General features: G+C 37.4%; 1 long non-coding RNA gene across 1 annotated transcript in view; it reads left to right on the top strand.

Annotated features, from left to right (window-relative positions):
- The window catches only part of LOC141425553 (uncharacterized), a 252,486-nt gene that overhangs the window by 171,771 nt on the left and 59,603 nt on the right, over positions 1 to 21,112 (top strand). The window contains exons 5-6 of the long non-coding RNA XR_012450526.1: positions 9,191 to 9,291; positions 11,507 to 11,612. This is a non-coding gene — a long non-coding RNA (uncharacterized lncRNA). The remainder of the gene's footprint in view (positions 1 to 9,190; positions 9,292 to 11,506; positions 11,613 to 21,112) is intronic.

Here is a 21,112-nt window from a genome sequence, read left to right as displayed (position 1 = left end):
AGAGCCTGAAAATATCTCTACTAAGCTCGGTTAAATAGTCCTTGACCTTGAGGTTATTATTTTATGCTCTGGATAATTTTAACAGTCAGGGGACCCACTCTGGCTTTTCCTTATCCTACATTCTTTCTTTCAGAATGAAAATTTTAATTAAGAAGATCTTTAGCATTAGGGGTTGTAACACTTAGCAAAGCAATTCCATAAGGCCTCAAGAGACCGTCTTTAAAGTCGCAGCTTTAGGTTAGCCTGTGATAAGTGCCCATGGACTCTAAATATTTGCAAACATGGCAAAAGATATTTACATTATAAGCAAGGTCCTTCAAGCCTCCAGGAAAAAGCCTTCACATTACTCCCTGCTAAACTTAAAGGGCTGCTGTTCACCTTGGTTCTGGTATAATCGCATTAGCAAAGTTGAAAAAGGTCATAGAGAAAAAACTAAGAATAATAATAACTACCCTTTCTGAATACCCAACACACAATCAAACATTGTGCATGGTATTTCAGACATTTAAAAACATTTGTCCAGTTCGTAAGTAATAAAACCAAGTTTCAAAGACATTAGGTAACTTGCTCAAAATCACTTAGCTGCTAAGTTGGGGGTCAAAGGTTTGGATCCAGGTTTGTCTCTTCCTAAAGCCTTCTCTGCTGCATTTAGCTGTCTCTCTTCCCTCCCCGTTTCTGCCTTTAGGCAGAATATGAATTTTCCTTTACTAAAGACAGCTCTAGAGCCTAGAGACAGCACCAGAGGTCTACAAAAAGACCTTACCCCACCAAGTCTCCCTTTCTCAGATAGTCCATGACTTAGTTCAGATTATGATTTTTTTGACTTTACAATTTATATTCAATGGAAACCATACTTCAAATTTTGCATTTTGATTTTTCTTGGGTGCAGAATATGGAAAAGATACTCTTATGATAGTAGATGGTGACAGCGAGCTGTAGCTCCCTGTCAGCCATGTGACTTATAGGCTAAACAACCTATTCTCTGCAGTGTTTAATAAGCTACATTAAATGCATTTCAACTTGTGATATTTTTCAATTTATGATGAGTTTATAGGAGATATAATCCCATATAAGTCAAATGTCATCTATAGGTACCTTCTCATAGTTTTCTACCCTTAGAAACCTAAAACCTTTTCATTTGTTCTGATGTTTCTCAATAAATCTCTGGGTTTTTTTTTTTTTTAAGTGATATATAAGCCAGTTTTCTAAGCTACCTCTTAGAGTACTGGTCCCTGGGTACCCCCCTGTGTCATAGGCATGACATACAGGTTAATAAACTCATTTTTCTTCTGTATGTCTTTTATAACAGAGGCCCTAGACAAGAACCCAGAAGGGTGGAGGAAAGTAATTTTTTTCTCCTTTATCTGAAGCAGGCAGCTTCTTTCATGACTTAGGCCCTAATTCCAGTATTGCTGGGATGGTTTTCCTCCTGAGCAGCAAAAATGAAAATATCACAACCAGCCACCACCTACACTCTGCTGTATGGCACCTTTTTTCTTTAAAGCACTTGACATCGACTTACATTTGCTCATTTATCTATGTGTTTATCATCAATTTCCATCCTCCAAGAAGTTAGAATTTTGTCTTTATTACCACTCAGAGTCTAGAAACAGTGCTTGGTTAGTAGTAAGCTTGGAAGAAATATTCATTAAGATTGAAAAGAACACTAAATTGGGAGTCCTGAGACCTACCGTATTAAATCTGGCTCTACTACCGGTTTATAGAGTGTGTTGGACAAGTCCAATTTCTTGGTTCTCAGTTTGTTTCTTTTTCTATAGGTTGCATCAAATAATTTCTAATGCTACATTCTAGTCCTAAAACACTGACTCATCCCAGAGGCTCTGGGATGGAATTCCTTGACTTCTTTGGTTTTTTGTTTTCTTTCTCTCTCTCTCTCTTTTTTATTGCTGTACTGGAGGTACAATGTGACATTTAAAAAATTCTTACAATATATCATAGTTGAATTTACCCTCTCCATCATTCTCTTTTATTTCCCCTCCCCCATTCCTGGAATAGTTTCAACAGGTGTTATTTTTTCCATTTACATACAGGAGTACATGATATTTCCACTATATTTACCCTTCTACACCGTTTCCTTATATCCTCCCCCGCCCACTGGTACCTATCCCCCAGACAGGACTAATTTTAACTTCCTGTTCTCTGTTTTTATAAAAAACAGATGACATTTTTGTTTGTTTATGATAGCTATATAGTGACATTTCCATTCTATATTGACTTCTTTTTGTAGGTTGCAAAGGAGATCTACTGTATGCCTCCTTACAAGCTAGTAACAAGGAAAATTCTATCAATGTTGTTAATAATGAATTTACTTCCCCAATGTGAGTTTTGTGTGTAGAGAAAGCCATTTAGAGGTTTACTATGGTCATAGAAATTAATATTCAATTTAGTAAAACTATAGATAAAAAAATGTAGTTCTGTTGGTTTTTAATTCTATTTGAAAATCTTATTGTATTTTACAAGTCCAGTGAACTTTAACAATTACATTTTTTATTTATTTTGGTGGTACTGGGGTTTGAACTCAGGGCCCTATGTTTGCTATGCAAGTGATCTACCACCTGAGTCATGATGCCAGTCCTTCGTGATTTAGTTGCTTTTCAGACAGGGTCTCATGCTTTTGCCTGGGCCAGCCTCAGACTTAATTTTCCTAGCTCTACCGTCCACATAGCTGAGATTGCAGGTGTGAACCACCATGCCTGGCCCTTAACAACTACTCTGATAAGGTCTTTGAATAATAGTTTCTATTTAAAATTTAGTCCTTAAATTATTTTAAATTAAATAACTTTAATTATTTTTAAATCACATTTATACACTTTATAGATTTGAAATCTTCTAAAAGGCATTAGCTGACTGTCAAAGCTTTCTAAGTATATTTATAGTAAAACTTAAATCTGTTTAAAAGTTCTAGTACTATATATAAACCTACTATAAAATAAACTTACATTCACAAATTTAAATCAATTTTTCAATCACACATATATTTATATGTCGGTGGTCTGGTGTTTGAACTCAGGGCCTCACAGTTGCTAGACATGCACTCTACCTGTTAAGCTACACCTCCAAACCCTCAAACACATATTTTAAATTGGGATAAACAAGCTGATCTGTTATTCTAATAGGTTAAATTTTATTCAACATTACAAGAACAGAAAATTCCAAATATGCTCTGATTTCTTCATACAATAATGTATTTTCATTTTGATGCACAATTTTATACTTCATTTTAAATCTTCCCAAGGCTAAAACATACCTATTATTACTAAGAAAATGACTAAATCATGCCTTGCATCCCCTTTGAGCCATAAGTGTGTGTGTGTGTGTGTGTGTGTGTGTGTGTGTGTGTGTGTGTGTGTGTTAGTTTGAACTAAAGTTCTAGAGGCCCTCAATAACTCTGCTCAAAAATTCACACTTCACTGTTGGCCAGTGTTGGCCAGTGGGGCTGCAGTTCACAGGCAGCTTTTTGTAAGGCTCTCACTACCTTTATGTCACCTCAGTGCCAGACATTTCGCCCAATTAGCATAGTGAATAATAGAAAGAATTTGAAAGCGTAGCTTGCTAACATAAAGGTAGAAATATGCTTCCGTGTGTGGAATTAGTGCTGCTGAAGTCGTGAGAGTCAACTCCATCATTTAAGACAATCTCTTTCCAGTGAAGAGCAGACACATCTTGCTGTCCCTTCTCTTTGTTCTCTCAATATAATCTGCATGTGTGGCAGAATTTGGATTGAGTCTTCCTAATAACCAAGTGGTAAGGTTTGATTGAGTAGCTGACTGCTGCTGTTTTCTACCAAAAAGGACCTGATGTTTGTTCTTAACCAGTTTGATTTGAGAACACTGGAAATAGCTTTCCATGTAATTTTTCTATTAACTTAAGACTGCATAACTGGAGTTTTTGGCAATTCTGATGGAAGCCTATTTTAATTGCCATGTCAATAAATTCATAATTTCCAGGAGGTAGTTGTTTCGTAGTCAGAATCCTTAATTTTCTACTCAGGGGGGTCCACAATTCCTATATTGTTTGATTAGATGCTGTACTTCCTTGGCTTCTAACTTGGTATATGACTTTTCCATTGAATTTAATGGAATCCTGTGTTTTATAGTCTATGTTCCTAGATTCATATGATTCTACAGTTATTAAAATGATATTAGATTAATACCTCTCTCAAATTTTAAATTCAGAGTTCCCAAAAGTTATTTTTGTGTAATTGACATTAGAAGAAAACACCCAGAAACTATGTGGCAAATCCTTAACAAAGCTGGCTCTGGAAATAAGGTCATTGCTCTTTTATCCTCCAGGGAATTGTTTCAGAAATCTAAGTTCCTTCCCAGGACACCAGGTACCTAGCCAATGCCAACCTCAGTAGCCATCTCTACTTGGGGAAAATGTGGAGGGCAAGAGTAAGACAAGGAATGTTGAATGGGGGTTGAGGGGAGAAAATTGCTTCTACTAGGATTTTTCTACTCAGAAGTTTCTAGGCAAAATTTATTAAGTAGAGAATGGGAGAACAATCAAAGGCAAGTCATTTCAAATTTCTCACTATAAAAATTTATTTATTTATTTTAACTTTTTTTTGAGATAGAGCCATACTATATAGTCCAAGGTAGCTTCAAACTCATGATCCTCCTGCCTCAGACTCTCAAGTGCTGGAATTACACACATGTGTAACTATACCTCATTAAAAAATTTCTTTGTAGATCCATGTTTTGACAGATTTTACTTTACTAATCAAATGGTACTTACTACATAACTATTTATTTGTTCTCTTTTATTAATCAAAGAACTGAGTCTGATAGAATTTATGTTTAACTCCTGCTTAACATGAGTTGAGAAGGAATCATCACACTGACTCGATCATGTGTCATGATCAAGGGATATACCAAGTTAGGAGCCAAAGAAGTACAACATCTAATCAGTCAGAGCAGAGGAAATTGGGATTCAGTTAGGAATATTTTAGTTAGTCTTATTACAAGCAAGTTCTCTCAACATCGCTTGGAGTTTTAAAAGAAATACAGATGTCCAAACAACCTGAAATGTAATCCCTTGTGGTGGGATTGGAATCTCATTTTTAGCACTCACTGTCCTCATCATCCAGGTGGTTCAGCTCTCTGCTCTTTGAACCACACTTTGAGAAGTACTCCATTAGAAGTTTTGAAATACTGAGTATAATTTTCAGACCTCCCTCTGAACTGACTTCGCAGATCCGGATCTGGTGACTTCAGACTAGGAAGCTCTGGAAGGGTGAATAATTGCAAATTCAATTCAGCTGTTCAGCCTTAGGCACTGCTTGAATTGAAGCTGCAGAAGCTATGACTAAGCTGACCTTTTGTCATATCTCTTTTCCTCCCTGTTTATTTAAGTTACCCTCTTAACTGGCTCCTAGAGTCAAAAGTGCTTTTGTTCTCTGCATGAATGGTTTGGTTCATATCACACCAATATTGCTTCAAAGGGAGAGAGGTCTCTTACCTTTGGATAATCTCTTCTTCCCCTTACAAACACCACAACCCAGCCATAGGATTTTTAACAGCTTTCTGTTTTAACTATTTCAGACTCTGTAGATTACTTCTCTCTCTCTCTCTCTCTTTCTCTCTCTCTTCTTCTTCTTCTTCTTTCTCTTCCTTTTCCTCCTCCTCCTCCTCCTTCTCCAAAAGAAGAACATGAGGCCAAAAGAAATAACATCCACTTATAAGATTTTTTCACAAAGGTGAATTCTTACACATAATGTTGTATTCAAGGAGTGATTCACAAATTAGGTGTTTAGAAAGCACAGATTCTTGGAGCCACCTCCAGAGAGTCTGATTCAGGAGGTCTGGGATAGGATGGGAGTCTAGGAAACTGTAATTTGATTCAATGATTAGCCAGGTCTATGAATTGACATTTTAGAGAATTATCCCTAATAGATCACTTGCCCAAGTTTAGATGACTGACAAGTGATAAATTCTGTCTAGGAGCCCTATGTTCCCTGTACTGTCTCATCCTGTGATCATGATGGGGGAGGGGAGAAGGAGAGGGAGGAAACAAAAGCAATTTGAGCTACTTGGCATTTGTGGAATCTCATGTCCTCTCATGAGAGAGGACATATTTCAACTGTTGTGAATTTCTCATGGTACATACATGATCAAACATTGGTTTTGCCCACCTGCTTTTATACAAGCCTAGCATTCTTTTGTGCCCAATTCTTTTCTCTTCTCCCTGGTGAACTTCAAGATCCCATCCAAATATCGCCTTTATTGTAAAGCTTCCCTAATACCCTGGGGCTGAAAAATCCTTCCTTTCTCTCTGTCTAATTAAATTTTTATACATGTGAGTATTATGGTGCTGAGAAACTGATGTATGCTATATGGTCTGTAATTTGTTTAAAATACATCCTCTTAGATGGTGTGATGTGTATTTGTATTATTTTGAAATGAACTCTTAGGAACAGTTAGATGAAGTATCCTGGTCAGGAACAACCTCAGGAGGTACTGAGGGCTGGCAGAGTGGCTCAAGTGGTAGAGTGCCAGCCTAGCAAGCACAAGGCCCTGAGTTCAAACCCCAGTACCGCTTTAAAAAAAAAAAAAAGAGGTATTGAGCTGGCAGGATTTGATAGTCAAACTCTAGAAGAATTATTACCACCTAATCACTTAGAAGTTTCTATCTGAATTGCAATCAGGGGATAGGAGAAATATGTTTTCATGAGTGAAATGAGTGGGATTCAAGAAAAGTGAGATCAAGAGATGGTGCAGCACCTTTGCCTTCCATGAATAGGGTGTGAGATGCTACCAGTCCAGGAGTCTTAACACCTTCAGGAATGTATTCTAGGACCAGGACTTCTTTTAGCCGTGTTCCCCTCACTTCACAGGAGGAATCTAGACTAGCCTGTGAGCTGAAACCTGCTGCTAGAACACAGACCCTTCTGCCTACAGAGAACCCTTCATGGAAGGTACCATCCTGACTGCATAGAGGACAGAAAACGAGGACTTCAGTGAGACCAAAGGGACAAGTTGCATGACATAGTGTGTGTCTGATTTGCATCCATATTAGTAGATGCGTGCTTGGTGGATTTGGTATGGGATTTGCTCATATTCTAGCAGGGGTGAGGCTGTATGAAAGGAGGCCAATAGATATCATTAACCTCTGGTGTAAAGGTGTAGTCAAGTCTATGAAGAGAACCTATGAATGACCAAATTGTCTTGATCTTGTTCATCTCTGTATACCTGGTGATAGTATTTTTATTATAACTGCCCAATAAATGCCTTTTTTTGTCTCTCATTCATTATAACTCTAAAAGAAAAAAAAAAGAAATCTAATGATCTTTGACTATTTAATCAAATTATAAAATTTATGTGAGGATTTTTATTAAACAAAGTGGCAATAATCAGTTTTGTTTTTCAATATACACATGACAATCATACATATTTGTGGGGTAGAGTGTGGTAATTTGATGTACGTATACAATACATAATAGTCAACTCAGGATAATTAGCATATCCATATCCTTCAATATCTATCACTTCTCTGTGTTAGAAACTTATAACTTCTCTCTTCTAGTTCTTTATAAAAATATAATAACTTGCTGTAAACCATAGTCACCCTCCTGTGCTATAAAACATTTGAGCTTATTTTTCCTACTTTACTATCTTTTTAGCCCTTATTATCCAAGTTCTCTCTTTTTCCCTTTTCCTTGCCCTTTCTGCCTCTAGTGACTACTATTTTACTCTCTATTCCTATGAAACTAACTTTTTAAGGTTCCATCTGTGAGTGAGAACATGCAATATTTGTCTTTCTGTTCCTGGCTTATTTCACTTAACATAATATCCTCTAGTTTTATCAACAGTCGGGTTTTGAATAGCAGCTGCTTTCATTTATGGAGCCTGCTCATTTGGGGAAACTGACCAAAAAATTACTAACAATAGCTTTTGATGAAGTCATAGCTTCAGATGCTAAGTTTTAAATAAAAATAGAACTATATTAAATATAATGCTGATCTATTCTTTATGGAGTTTTTAATTCACCCCAAAAGTAACTTATGATGCAATTGGTTTATCACATCATCCCATACAGCCTGAACAAAGGCGGCTTTAAGAATAGCTGGTGGAAATGCATGATACACTCATTTGCAAACAGCAGTGTTCATTTTCAACACTGTCAGGAAAATTCATCTAAGGAAATTATAAGCCTGAAGAGTCTCCACAGTAACCATTTGTCATCAAAAGCGTTCCACCCAATGAATAGCCATTACAGGTTGTTAAGCATCTCTAGGAACATTGCTCACTGAAATTTGTTGGAAATATGGTTGAATGTTATTTAAGTAGAACTTTGCACACAATAAATAGTACATTTTCTGACTGCTGAGAAAATTGATGAAAAAGATAATGCTCTGTTTTGGATTCTAAACAAAAGGCAATCAATTAGTAGGACTGGTTTGAATAATGTGAATGAAGCAGTGACTTGAAACTCACCTGCTGAAAGATTAGACCTCAGCCTGAAATAACTGCTTCTGCATTAAAAAGATCTATGGCTTGGCATAAACACAGCACAAATGGGTATTAAGGGACAGATCCATTTTCTCCAGAGCTGGCTTTCTTGTGAGCCCACTGTCTTTTTCACCACCTTGCCTTGATTATGGGCTGCATTTCAACTTCCTACTGAGTCTATACCCTCACTCAGATGGCCTTTCAAGTGCAAACCGCCCCTCCTACTGCAGCAGATATTCTAAATGCTCTTAAGAGAGTCCATTAACAAGAAGCTTAGAGAGTGTTATTGATTCTTGGAACCAGCATTAATGCCTTGGTGCTATCGTGTGGAGTTGCCAGGTAAGACTGTGTTTGCTGGTGATAGGACTGAGTGAGCTCTGGTGATGGCTCCTTTACATTAGGAATTGGCTTTTACTGTCATGGTCCAGATAGTAAATATTTTGGTCTTGTAAGCTATATATTTTCTGTCACAACAACTCAACTCTGCCATGAGGGCCCTGAGGCAGTCGTAGTCAATATGGAATGTGTAAATGAATGAGTATGGTTATGCTTTAATAAAATCGTATGCACAAAACTGGCAGCTGACCCCTACTATATAGTAAAAGAACAAAATCACTATGCAATGCATATTTACAAAAATAACTATTATCTTCTAGATGATGACTTCTAATTTCACATTATATATCACATAATAAATTCAATGGATTTTTTTTGTACAGGGGAAATCAGAAGTCTTAGAAGAGAAGTCATTTAAAAAATAGCACCTTCAATAGGATGAACCTGAGGGATGTCAGCTAGGAAAGTAACCTCCACTGATTGTGTAAGTAGTAATTCTCTTCACTGACCTCAATTAAAGAATGTACTCACTGAAGGGACTGATGGTGACCATTTCCTCTGTAAAAGAGATACCCTAGTTCTCATGACACACGGAATGTTGGGTTTGAAAGCTGCATTCTAGCACATCACAGTCATCGGGCAAGCTTGAAAATCACCATTCCAAGGCCTCACAGCTGATTATTTACTTAGACTCTCACCGTGGGACTCAGGTGCCTCATGTAGCCAAGACAGAGAAGCACTGTTTTACTGTCTGCAAACTCAAAAGTATGGTCTGTGGACCTATAGCAAAAGCATCATCTAAGAAGTACAAATGGTTAGAAATATGAATTCTTTTTTAAAAAACATTTTTATTAGCATATGATAGTTATATAGGGGGTTCATTGTGACATTTCCATGTATACATATATTATAGCCCAGTTTGGTTATCTCCATTATTTTCTCTCTTCCCCATACCCCTTCTTAAAGTATCTTCAGCAGGTTTCAATGTTCCATATTCATATATGTATAGAAAGTACATCAACCATATTCACCCTCCTTTACCCTCTTCATTTACCCTCCCCCTCCCACTAGTGCCCTCTCTTTAACATGACCTATTTTACATTCCTGTCCTTCATTGTTTAAGTGTCTGTTGTTCAGTGAAGATTTTACCTTGGCATTTTACCTATAAATATATTGGAGTCTAACCCCCTTCACTGTTCTCCTCCTTTTCCACCTTCCCTGTATTGTCCAACAGTTTTCAGTGTGTTTTGTTGTGTCTTGTTCCTATATAGGTGTGATGTATTTCATTATTATTTACTCCTTATCATTCTTTTCTTCATTTCCTCCTCCCTTAGTCTCCTTTAATAGTCTCACTTTTGAAAACATGTTCCATATATATTTATATGTATATCTGATAATGCTTGTATTTGTATTGGATCTATCTTCCATATGTGGGAGAAAAAGTGACTTTTGTCACCTGTTTGAATCTGGCTAACTGCACTTAAGATGTTGTTCTTCAGTTCCATCCAATTCCCTGTGAATGGCAAAATTTCATAGAAATATGAATTCTGAGGTGATATCGTAGCTCACGTCTGTAGTCAGGCTGAGGCAAGATGATCACTCGAACCCAGGAGTTTTCGGATCAGCTTGGGCAGCATAGGGAGGTCTCATCTCTAACAAATAAGCAAGCAGGCACCTAATTCTGCCTCATCCCAGAATCAGAATCTGTATGTAACAGGCTCTCTAGACACACTAAAGTTGTCTTTAAAGGTGTGATTCTTAGACACACTAAAGTTGAGAGCCATGCTCTCATTTTTAACTATATGTTAAGTAGTGGGCATGCCAAGGGGCATATTTGTTCTCCAATTTGCTTACTTCATTGTAATTGTAATTGTGTAAGCATTATATAACTGATAAACTATAAGGGCACAAAGAAGATCATCCCATGAAATGTTTTGGATGACAGTAACGGTGAGTAGTACAAAACTTCCTGTCACATGAGAACATAAAAGTTGGGGGACAGTTATAAAATTCCAGATTGGTTATAAAATTCCTGTCACCTTATTTTACAAGTAAGTACTTTTAAATTGTACCACTTATAAATCAAAAAGAGTACATTCTGAACCTTGAGTTTTGGGTGTAGTTCATGCAAGAAGGATTACTTGAATTCTAGTTAACAAATCTATAATCAAGGAAAAGACACTATCTAGGTTAGCATAGGTAAAAAAAAAAGTTTTCAGTTAAAACATAATAGGTTCAAAATATGTACATTTCTATGATGTTCCACTTTTGTTGATGTGTTGGTTAATTCACTAGCAACTGCTTAGGATTATATTGGATCAACCAACTTGCCTACTGTTTCTTCTTCAGAGCACAACTGGACTTGATCCACAAAAATAATTCCTGGACTTTTAAATTTTACAGACATAGAAAATTTCAGAAGTATTTTGTGGAACTCACATGGAGATACCTACTGTTTATTATATTAGACAAAGGAAAGGAAGAGGAAGCAGTCCTATTATATATTATCTATGATTTCAGAAAGGAAAGGACACAAAAAGTTAGGACACAGTTTCAAGATGAAGAAATCTTCAAATAGAATAAAATTAGTTTTGTGGAAAGTATTCTTTTTAAAAACTAGTTCATTTTACTATGAAATGGCAAAACCCACCACAGCTCTGCTGACTATCATTTGGAAATGTCTTTTCTATCTGGTACAGAGAAGGCTGGAAGCAGAAGATGCTGAAGTTTACAGTGTACCAAGATTCTACCCTGGTACCCAGGATGTGTTCTCCTGACATAGTTAAGCACATTGTCCTTCGCACTGTGAGTAGCTTTGTTAGCACTTACCTCATTCTATTGTAGCTATTCTATTCCTATCATCATTCCTGGATTAGGAACTGGGCCATTCCCATTAGGGATCTCTTACATATAGAACAGTACTTGATGCAAAGTGGCCAGCAATAAATACTTGTTGAATAAATGAATGAACTCAGTAGATCTACATAACATGTATTTATACCAAGGGACATGAAATGAACTCATTGCAAGAAATATACTATTCTACCTGCTAAGATCCTGGCTAAATATTTATGCTGAACTGTCAGTGAGGTGTTAATACATGTCAGTAACTAAGCCCTGTAGAATTGGCCATTGACATTTGAGTTTTTTGATTGTTTCTCCATTATGAATCCATTTATTATAGTATTCTTAATTAGTATTGAATTTGAGACTAAGGGAATTTCAGGAGAGCAAAAACATACCAACTATTATTATTACATTTTATTTTCATTAAATAGTAACATATAGAAAAGCTCTGTTTTTATTAAAATGAACAAAAGAAAATATTTTCTTGTTATCATTCAGCACAAGAAATAAAAATTAAAAGAATATCATATATTTTATTCTTGCAGACCTAACAGAGGAAATAAGAATTATAAAAGAATAGAGGTACTCTTTTTCTTTGGAAAATAAGATATTCCCTCATATTGAAATTATATAGTTATTGCTTGTCTTTTCATTATTAATAACTATCAGTAATGCATATTCATTACAATTTGTCACAATATCCTTATAGTAATGTTCCATTTATACATTTTAATTTTGGAAATCATACATATGGGATTCTTTTTAGAAATAGGGTAACACGCTCAATATGGAAATTCTAATAACCCTTATATTCAATAAGAATTAAGTTTGGATAATTTATTCACATTTCTATCCTGCTGGTAATACTATTAATCTATTTGCTAACAGGTAGTCTTTCAATATATGGAGGACACATATTACCCTTCTGGGCTGGCATGTGACTCAAGTGGTAGAACACTGGCCTCGTAAGTGAAAGACCCTGACTTCAAACCCCAGTATTGACAAAAAAACCCACCACCAACAAAACAAAAACCCTTCTGGTTCACAGTGAACAAAATATGAGAGCTGGGATGCTTTTCCTGTGCTGTCTATGTGCATTCTCTCACTAGATTCTCTTTGTGACAACTGTAATAAGGGTGGCTACCAAGTGAGTGGCATAGCTAAGTCCACAGTGCAGAACTGGCCAAGTAGGGCTTGTAGGCCCGAGGCCCAAGCATGGCCTCTTTAGCACAGTACTGTGACCTCCTCGCTAGTGCCTCAGGGCCATCACTGTGGCTCACTACCTTAAACAATAGGGATTTCTTCACATGAAGATAGTTGGTGTCAGTAATAGACTTCTTATAATACTCTTCCTTCTATTTGAAACTTGGTGATATTTTGACTCAACACTGTTTTTAAATTTACAGTTACCTTTCTTCTTGAAATCCTTCTTTTTTTTTTGGCAGCACTGGGGTTTGAACTCAGAGCCTCACTCTTGCTAGGCAAGCACTCTACCACTTGAGCCATGCCCCCAGCCTAAGAGTTATCTTTCTTTTGGTAAGGAAAACAATTCTGAAAATGTGACCCTAGATTTGTTCTCTCTTTTAAGACCTCTATGGATCACATCTTTCCATGTAGGAAACCATATGTGTGACAGATGGGGACAACCTTTCTTCTGTAGGCAAAGCTTTCAATGTGGAAATAGGACATGTGACTCAAGCTGCCATGAAGTGAAGTTGGACCTCAGGCAAAAGCTGAATCAGGAGTAGGCAGGTTTGAAGAAATCGAAAAGACAGAGACACTGTCACATAAACCAGTCTGTCTGGACCACGCCACTAGGGAGCATCCAACAGGAGTGGGACAAGGATCCTTTCCTAGGAGTGGTTAGTGTGCAGGTACATTTGGAGTTGCAGCTGCTTAAGAAAAAGTTCTGTGTATAAAATCTCAAAAGTAACTAGCTTAGGCTTTGGGATTCGGGACCCTACACATGAAAGGAGAGTTATATCTTCTGCTTGAATTACTTATTGATTAAATACTTGTTCAAGACCATACAGTGTGCTTAATGCTCAAGATGTGAGCTAGAAGGCAGAGAAGATACCAGGTCTCATAAAACTCACTACTCTTCCATGAGTGTGGAAGTCTGTGATAGATAAAAAACAAAACCACAAATTTCTAAGTTTTTCTGCAATTACAGCTTGTGAAGGAAATAAAAGTCCATAGAGGAATCAGAGGTCTGAGTCGATGCTAGTGCAAATCATCCTGACATTGGACATGCCAGGGAAAGACAGGGAACTGGAACACTCAGTGCTGGGGGTCCCTTTTAGGACCTACAAAGGTGTTGCCAGACCTGCCTGGATGCTACAGCTTCAAGAGATATCCAAAGACAAGTTCAGCTTTCAAAATGTTCTTCCTTTGTCATTCGCTTAAGGAGGCAAATTTGAATTTTCTAAGCCACTCACTATCTTTTGAAGCCTTTCGCAATGATTGTTTCAAATGGCCCAAGGGTAAAGTTTCTGTCAATGTTCTCACTACAGCCATAACAGTACTCAAGTGTCACCTTAACAACTTCATGTACTGCAAAATTTAATGGAAAATGTGCCACTTCAGTGAAACCAAAGAAACCTGAAAATGGGATACAGAATATTACAGTGTTACTATGGTAATGGCATCTCATTGGCAGTTGAAGAAAATCATTTAACAAAGTTATAAAACCCTAGTAAATATTGGACAGCTTTATGGAAATGTAATAAAGTGAAGTCATATATCAAAAAGCACTAAAACTCATTTTGTATTTATGGCACACAGCAAAATTATAATGCAGATGAGGACTAAATGACCTATAAATGTTAAACACATAGTTAAGCATGGAATATGTCAGCCAGAATTTCTGTGACTTTTCTGTGCGATGCGTTCAAGTTAGATGCAATCAACGATGATAAGAAATTCTTGCTTTTTTCTAAGCCTCTGTATGTTTTGGCCCCTTTCTGAGTCAGAAGGTAGAAACAAAAACCACATTCATTTTCTTGTTGATAATCAGGTAAGATACAATGAGAACCGAGCAAGCCTTTGTCCTTGGGTATTAATTTAACAAGATAAATGTTGATAACATTGTTACTCTAGTACTGTTACTGCTCAGGCTGATCCAAACTGTAATTGCATTCTGTGTTGCATGACATACACTTTAGTTTGTGAGAAAAATCATTGATTTTATGCACAAAACATAGCCATTATTTCGTATCTTTTTTTCTAGACACCAATGTAAGGAGCTGAGCTTGAGGTGTTTTGAATAACATGTTGTGGGAGTGAAAATCTTTTCAGTTTGTAGAGAGCATTTTATCCCACAGAGAAATGGGTTTCTCTCCAGCAGATGGTCCAGATTTATTGTGCAAGGAAACTGGAAGGAGAAGGGTCTTTCTAGGGCACAAAGAGGAGCTCTTTCCAGCTAAGAAATTGTAGATAAACGTGCATATTTTTTTTACCATGTAACCCAGGCAACTGCTGTGTGATAATGGGGGGGGGGATACACTGTGTATTCATAACCAAACTAATCAATTAATTATCATAGTCTCAAAATGCAAAACAACAGAGTTGACAGATGGCTTTCATCGAGTCAGCCAATGAGCTAACGCAAAACCATCAATCTAAGAAATTCATCTAATCAAACCTTAGGCACTATTTTTATTTTTCATGATCCATCCTTGCAGGTTTGGTATGACTATCTCACAAATAGCTGTGAAGGTTTCCATGCTCTGTTTCTCTGGTTCCTGTATTGGAGGAGTTATCAGTTACTCAGGTTCCATTTCTTATAATGGCATTTCTCACACCCTCTTTTAGCACCACTGGGTCTTCATCTTTCCAGCTCTCCAGGGACATCACTCTGTGCACATTCCTAACTCCCTTTTAAGACTATTAGATCCTATACATTCTTAAAGGGATTTATTGCATAGAAGAATTGAGAGTAGCATTTCTTGAAAAGCATATGTAGAGAAACTTGTTGGTTTTTCAGGTGACAAAGAACTATGACAAAATTAAATACAAAATGTTTCTGGGTGTCTTACCATCTATTGGAATATAAAATGTGAAGTGAGAAATGGTGGTAAATGAGGTAGTGTAGATAGATAGGAACACAGAAGGAGCACTTTTATATGCTAGGTATTAAGAGTTTTACATGGATCATTTCATTCAATCTGTATAAGCTTTAAGCTGGGTATTACTGTTACCTGTATTTTTCAGGAGAGGAAGGAGAGAAAAAGAATAACTTGATTGAGGCCACATAACAACTACATAGTAGTTCAAAGACTCAAACTTCATGCTACATGAATCTAAGTTCAGTGCTTCAAACCACTGCACTGTGCTAATATTACTGGTTTAGGTGCAGCCCTGTATAGCAGTTTCTTTAATGGAAAAAGTATACAGTTAGCACTCATAGAAGCAAACTTAGAACTTCTTTGTGTCACTAAGTCCCACAATGACTGTCCTTGGGACACTTCAGTAGGACTAATGCAAGGCCACAGTAGAAATTCAAGGAAATGTATTGATTAGCCCAGCTCAACACTAAGCTGGAAAAGTGAAAAATTAACATTGAGACAGGTTATAAAACTATAGATCAGAACTGAAAAGAAGGGGTCAAGACAGGGATAATGTGAAAGATAAAAGGTTGATTCAGGCTGAATATATTTTTAATTAGGATATATTCATTATATGGGGGGATTCATAGTGACACTTCCAATTAGACTAATGTTGTACATTACTTACATTGCCCCCATTGTCTCCCCGCTGAACCCCTTCCTGCCCCACTTAAAGCAATTGCAAGAGGTTTCTTTGCTCTGTTTCATATAGGTATATGAAATCCATCAATCATATACCATCACCTTAATCTCTTTCATTCTCCCTTCCCCTCTTACTAGCACCCTCCCCACATACACACTGTACCCATTTTACAGTCCTGTCTTTCATTATTAATATTTAAATTGGTGTTCAAAGGGGTGTCTCAATGTATGCCCACTGTGGGTGTGCTTTACTTTGGTCTGTTCAACCCCTTCCATTACTCTCCCTTACCTCTTTGCCTCCCACCCCCCATTTTTCAACAGCTTTCAATACACATCCTTATATCCTCTACCTTCACAGATCTTATGTTTTACAATATTACTGATGCTCTATTGTTCTCTTCCTTTCCTTCTTTCCCTGAGTTGCATAGAGTATTTCCACAATTATAAATATGTTCTACATGTGAGTTTGTACGTGATCATGTTTGTTTTTGTGTATATATTTATCTCTTGGGTCTATTTTCAATGTATGAGAGAAAACATGCAGCCTTTGTTTTTCTGAGCCTGGTGTACTTCAGCTAACATGAAAACTATAAACCACTGAAGCAGAGATCTCAGAAGACATCAGAAGACGGAAAGACCTTCCATGTTCATGGATTGGTAGGATCCACATTGTGAAAACAGCCATACTACCAAAAGCAATCTACATGTTCAATGCAATCCCTATCAAAATTCCAATGACATTCTGCACAGAAACAGAAAAAGCAATCTTGAAATGAACAGGAAGATCACCCCAGAAGCAGGTTATAAGGACATGAGAAGTTGCTAGTTAAGCCATAAAATGGGTCCAGGGCCAAGATAAAAGGTCCCATGTGGAGATACCACCCATTCCTGCCTTCCTTTGTCTTCTTCTGTAAACAGACTTCCCAGGTCCCCTGCTGCTCCTGCCTAAACAGCCTCAATCCCTAGCCCCCAGTGTAATCCCACCTGTTAGCAACCAGCACAAACCTGATTCCCTGCACGGCCCTATAAAAATCCTGTAATTTCACTGCTCAGGGCCCAGAATCTTGAGGGTGAGCTCATCTGGGATCGCTGTCAAATAAAATCTGAGTTCTCCTACTTCTCTGAGTTTTGCTTGGTTTCTCATTGGACAGTATTTCCACAACAGAAAAACATATGGAAACACAAAAGACCTCGACTACCCAAAGCAATTCTGAGCAAAATGTCCAATGCTGGAGGTATCGCAATACCCAACTTCGAACTATACTACAGAGTCATAACAATAAAAACAGCATGGTATTGGCACAAAAACAAACAGGCAGTCCAATGGATGAGAATAGAAGACCCAGACATAAACCCACACATCTACAGCCAACTGGTCTTTGACAAAGGAGCCCAAAATATATGATGGAGAAAAGACAGCCTCTTCAACAAATGTTGCTGGGAAACTGGACATCCACATGCAGAAGACTGAAACTAGATCCTTGTCTTTCACCCTGTACCAAAATCAACTCAAAGTGAATTCAGACTGAATATTGCAAAATCAGAATTCTGGCTAATGTGTTGGCCATTCATATTGGACCAGAACCTGTGGCTTAAGGAAACTTAACAGAAAGGAAGGAAGGAAGGAAGGAATGGAGGGAAGGAGGGAAAGAAGGATGGAGGGGAGGAGGGCGGGTGAGAGGAAGGATGGAGAGAAATAGAGGGGCAGAAAGAAAAAAAATATATGTGGTGTGTTCTCATTATAAAGTATCTGGAACATTCAAAGAAATTTAATAAAAATTAAGATAAAAAGGAAGTTTACCATAGCTCCACCTTCTAAAGAAAACCAACCACAGGTAACATTTTGGTGTATTTTCTTTTAGTTTTTTTTTTTTCTCTCTAGGTGAAATATTTGCATACTTTTACACAGGCATTCCAAATGTATCCAGCAGTGTTCCTGTATCTGTGGAGATGACCCCAGGTTTGATGACACCCCCCATGGACACCTGAAACCATAAATAATACCAAATCCTGTGTGTATTATATTTTTCCTATACATACATGTACAAATCTAATGCCTTTCTATTTTAACTAAGCACTTATGTGCTTAGTTGTGGCCACAGTTGTTTTCCAGATTGAAGTATGACACCAAAACTAGCATGAATTTCTTTTTCCTTCTTCACAATTTCGACAGTTCATTCTTATCATAGACCTTAGGAACCTCAGCATATGTTTTTTTCTTCTTAAATTGAAAACTTCCATTTTTCACTTGAAAGAAGCACTTTGTGGTTTCCCTTTGGCGTATTTGAATTGCCAGCGTCGCTACTCTTGTGCTTGGGGGTCACTATTAAGCATAATAACTAACAAATAAATAAGGCTTTCTTGAGCACAACCATTGCAGTACCATGACAGTTGATCTGATAATCAAAGTGGCTACTAAGTCACCAATGGGTAGGTGGCACATGCAGCATTGATACACTGGACAAAGGGATGATTCACATCCCAGGTAGGATGGAGTTTGACAGCATGAGATTTCATCACACTACATAGAACAGCACATAATTTAAAATTTGTGAATTATTTCTGCAATTTTTTTATTGTTTTCAGGCTGCAGTTGGCTGAAACTGTAGGTAACTGAAACTATGAAAAACAAAACTAAGGACAGGGGTGATTACTGTACATACAGAACTGTGTATAAAACTAAATAAACAGTGAACTTCTGTGCAGTCATGGCTGAAGCTGAAGTTGAGAAACAGCATTTAAGCATTGTCCCCTCTCCCCACTCCCTTTCCTGTCCCCTGTCCCAAGGCCCAGGTGCCCCTCCTTAACAATCACCTTCTTCACCATTTTCTCCTTTTACCTCACTCCACCAAATGCAATCTGACTTTTGGTGACCACTTCCTTACTTTTCTTATATTTTATTGCATATGTAGGCATTTGCAAACAGTATAGTTGTGCCTATTTTTGCAATTGATATAAATGGAAGCATACTCTGAACCCATGAGACTGTTTGTTCAACATTTTGTTGGTATATAAAAATCATTTAACTTTTGTATTTTAATCCACCCATATTTATTTGGTGTATGGCCTAATTTAACTTCTAGGTTGATTTCTCTCTCCAAGTAGTTAACTAATTATTGAGTAATCATTTCCCACACCTATTTGTGCTGCTTTTTTTGTGTGGAAGGGATGAGACAGAGGGAAATGTATGGATGAATGAAAAGTAGGAGGCAAGTGGGATGAAGAGGAAGTATGTTAAGTGCCCAAGACAGGAGAGCTCCTTAGAGGAGGCAATAAATGGGCTTTGTTTAATAGGATCAATGGATTTATGTGTTTATTATGTTTAATAGGATAAACTCATGGGGAAACAGTGAGAGACGAGGAGGTATTGGGTATACATTTCAGGGAGAGGAAACTGTCAGTGCAAGGTAGTTTGTGGTTATAATCTCTAGCTCTGGAATCAGACAAATCCAGTTCTTCAACTTACTACCTCTATGATGTTCCACAACTTATTTAACTTTACTGGGCCTTCCCTAACCTTAGTAGACGAGTTTGCTTGACTATAAAATGGAAACAGGTAGCTTGTGATTCGTAGGATTATTGTAAGCAGTAAGAAGTAAGAAGTAAAGCATTTAGTATAGTACTCAGTGAATACTGAGCACATGATACATATTTGCTGGTAGTAATATATAAATTCCAGACACTGTTTTACTTACCACTGTATTCCAACTGCCAAGCACTAGGTGTGGGTACACATGTATTTACTGAGTGAATGGATGAACAACAGAAACTTGATATATCATGGTATTTTTAGGAATACAGCAATAATTTGGTGTTGCTTGAATAAAATTTGTGAGGAAGTGAGTACAGTAAGACCAAGTCACATAGGAAGGGCCTCAAACCCCATTCCATTGAGGTTGATCTTATGTGAAGTGATAGGGAGACACAAGGTTGTTTTAAGAAGGGACATAATCAAGAGAAAGAAATTATCTCTGAGTCTTAGAGGCTGAATGAGGTCTTTCAAATTCCCCAAACACGGGCTTCTGCCTCTTCCAAAACACTCGGTGAAAGAGATTTCAGTTTGATCTTTTCTTAGGAATTCAAAGACAGAGACATTATGTCCACAAATAACTGAATCCAGTCTTCAATAGACCTTATTAGGTAAGGTCTTATGTAGGATTGTCTTTATTTATTAGGCAACTCCCCATGGGGTTTGGGGGGGGAACCCTACCAGTTGTCCCTAATGTTTTTTCCTCTTCTTTAGTAATAGAACCCCAAAATTTGTAGCTGGCATTTGACTATCTGGAATCAGGACTACATTTCCCAGCCTCCCTTTTGCCCAGCTGTGAGTATGTGACAGACCAAGGGAATGTTGGGAAAAGTACCATGAACAGTCTCCAAGATACGATCTTAAAGGGAAGGGAAATGGCTTCTTCGCTCTCGTTTTCATCTGTGTATAGAGAGCAGCATGGTGTCTAGATCTTAAGCAGCCATTTTGGAGGCCACCCACTATGGATATACAGCTCCTTAATAGCCATAGCTTGTCTTCTCAAAAACTCCAGTTGTGTGATAAATACACTTCTATTGTGGCAGCTGAACCTAATTTTAACAAATCCTGACTCGTACCTATTCTCTCTTAATCATTAGACAAGAAAGACAGCATTCTGCCCTCCCTGTATATAAAAAGTTATTTTTGATAATGGGTAAGAATTATTACATTTCTCCTTCATC

This window comes from Castor canadensis, chromosome 8, assembly GCF_047511655.1.
Source record: "Castor canadensis chromosome 8, mCasCan1.hap1v2, whole genome shotgun sequence".
Lineage (NCBI taxonomy): Eukaryota > Metazoa > Chordata > Mammalia > Rodentia > Castoridae > Castor > Castor canadensis.
Note: the sequence above shows the minus strand (reverse complement) of the source record. Positions and strands in the feature narration are given on the sequence as shown.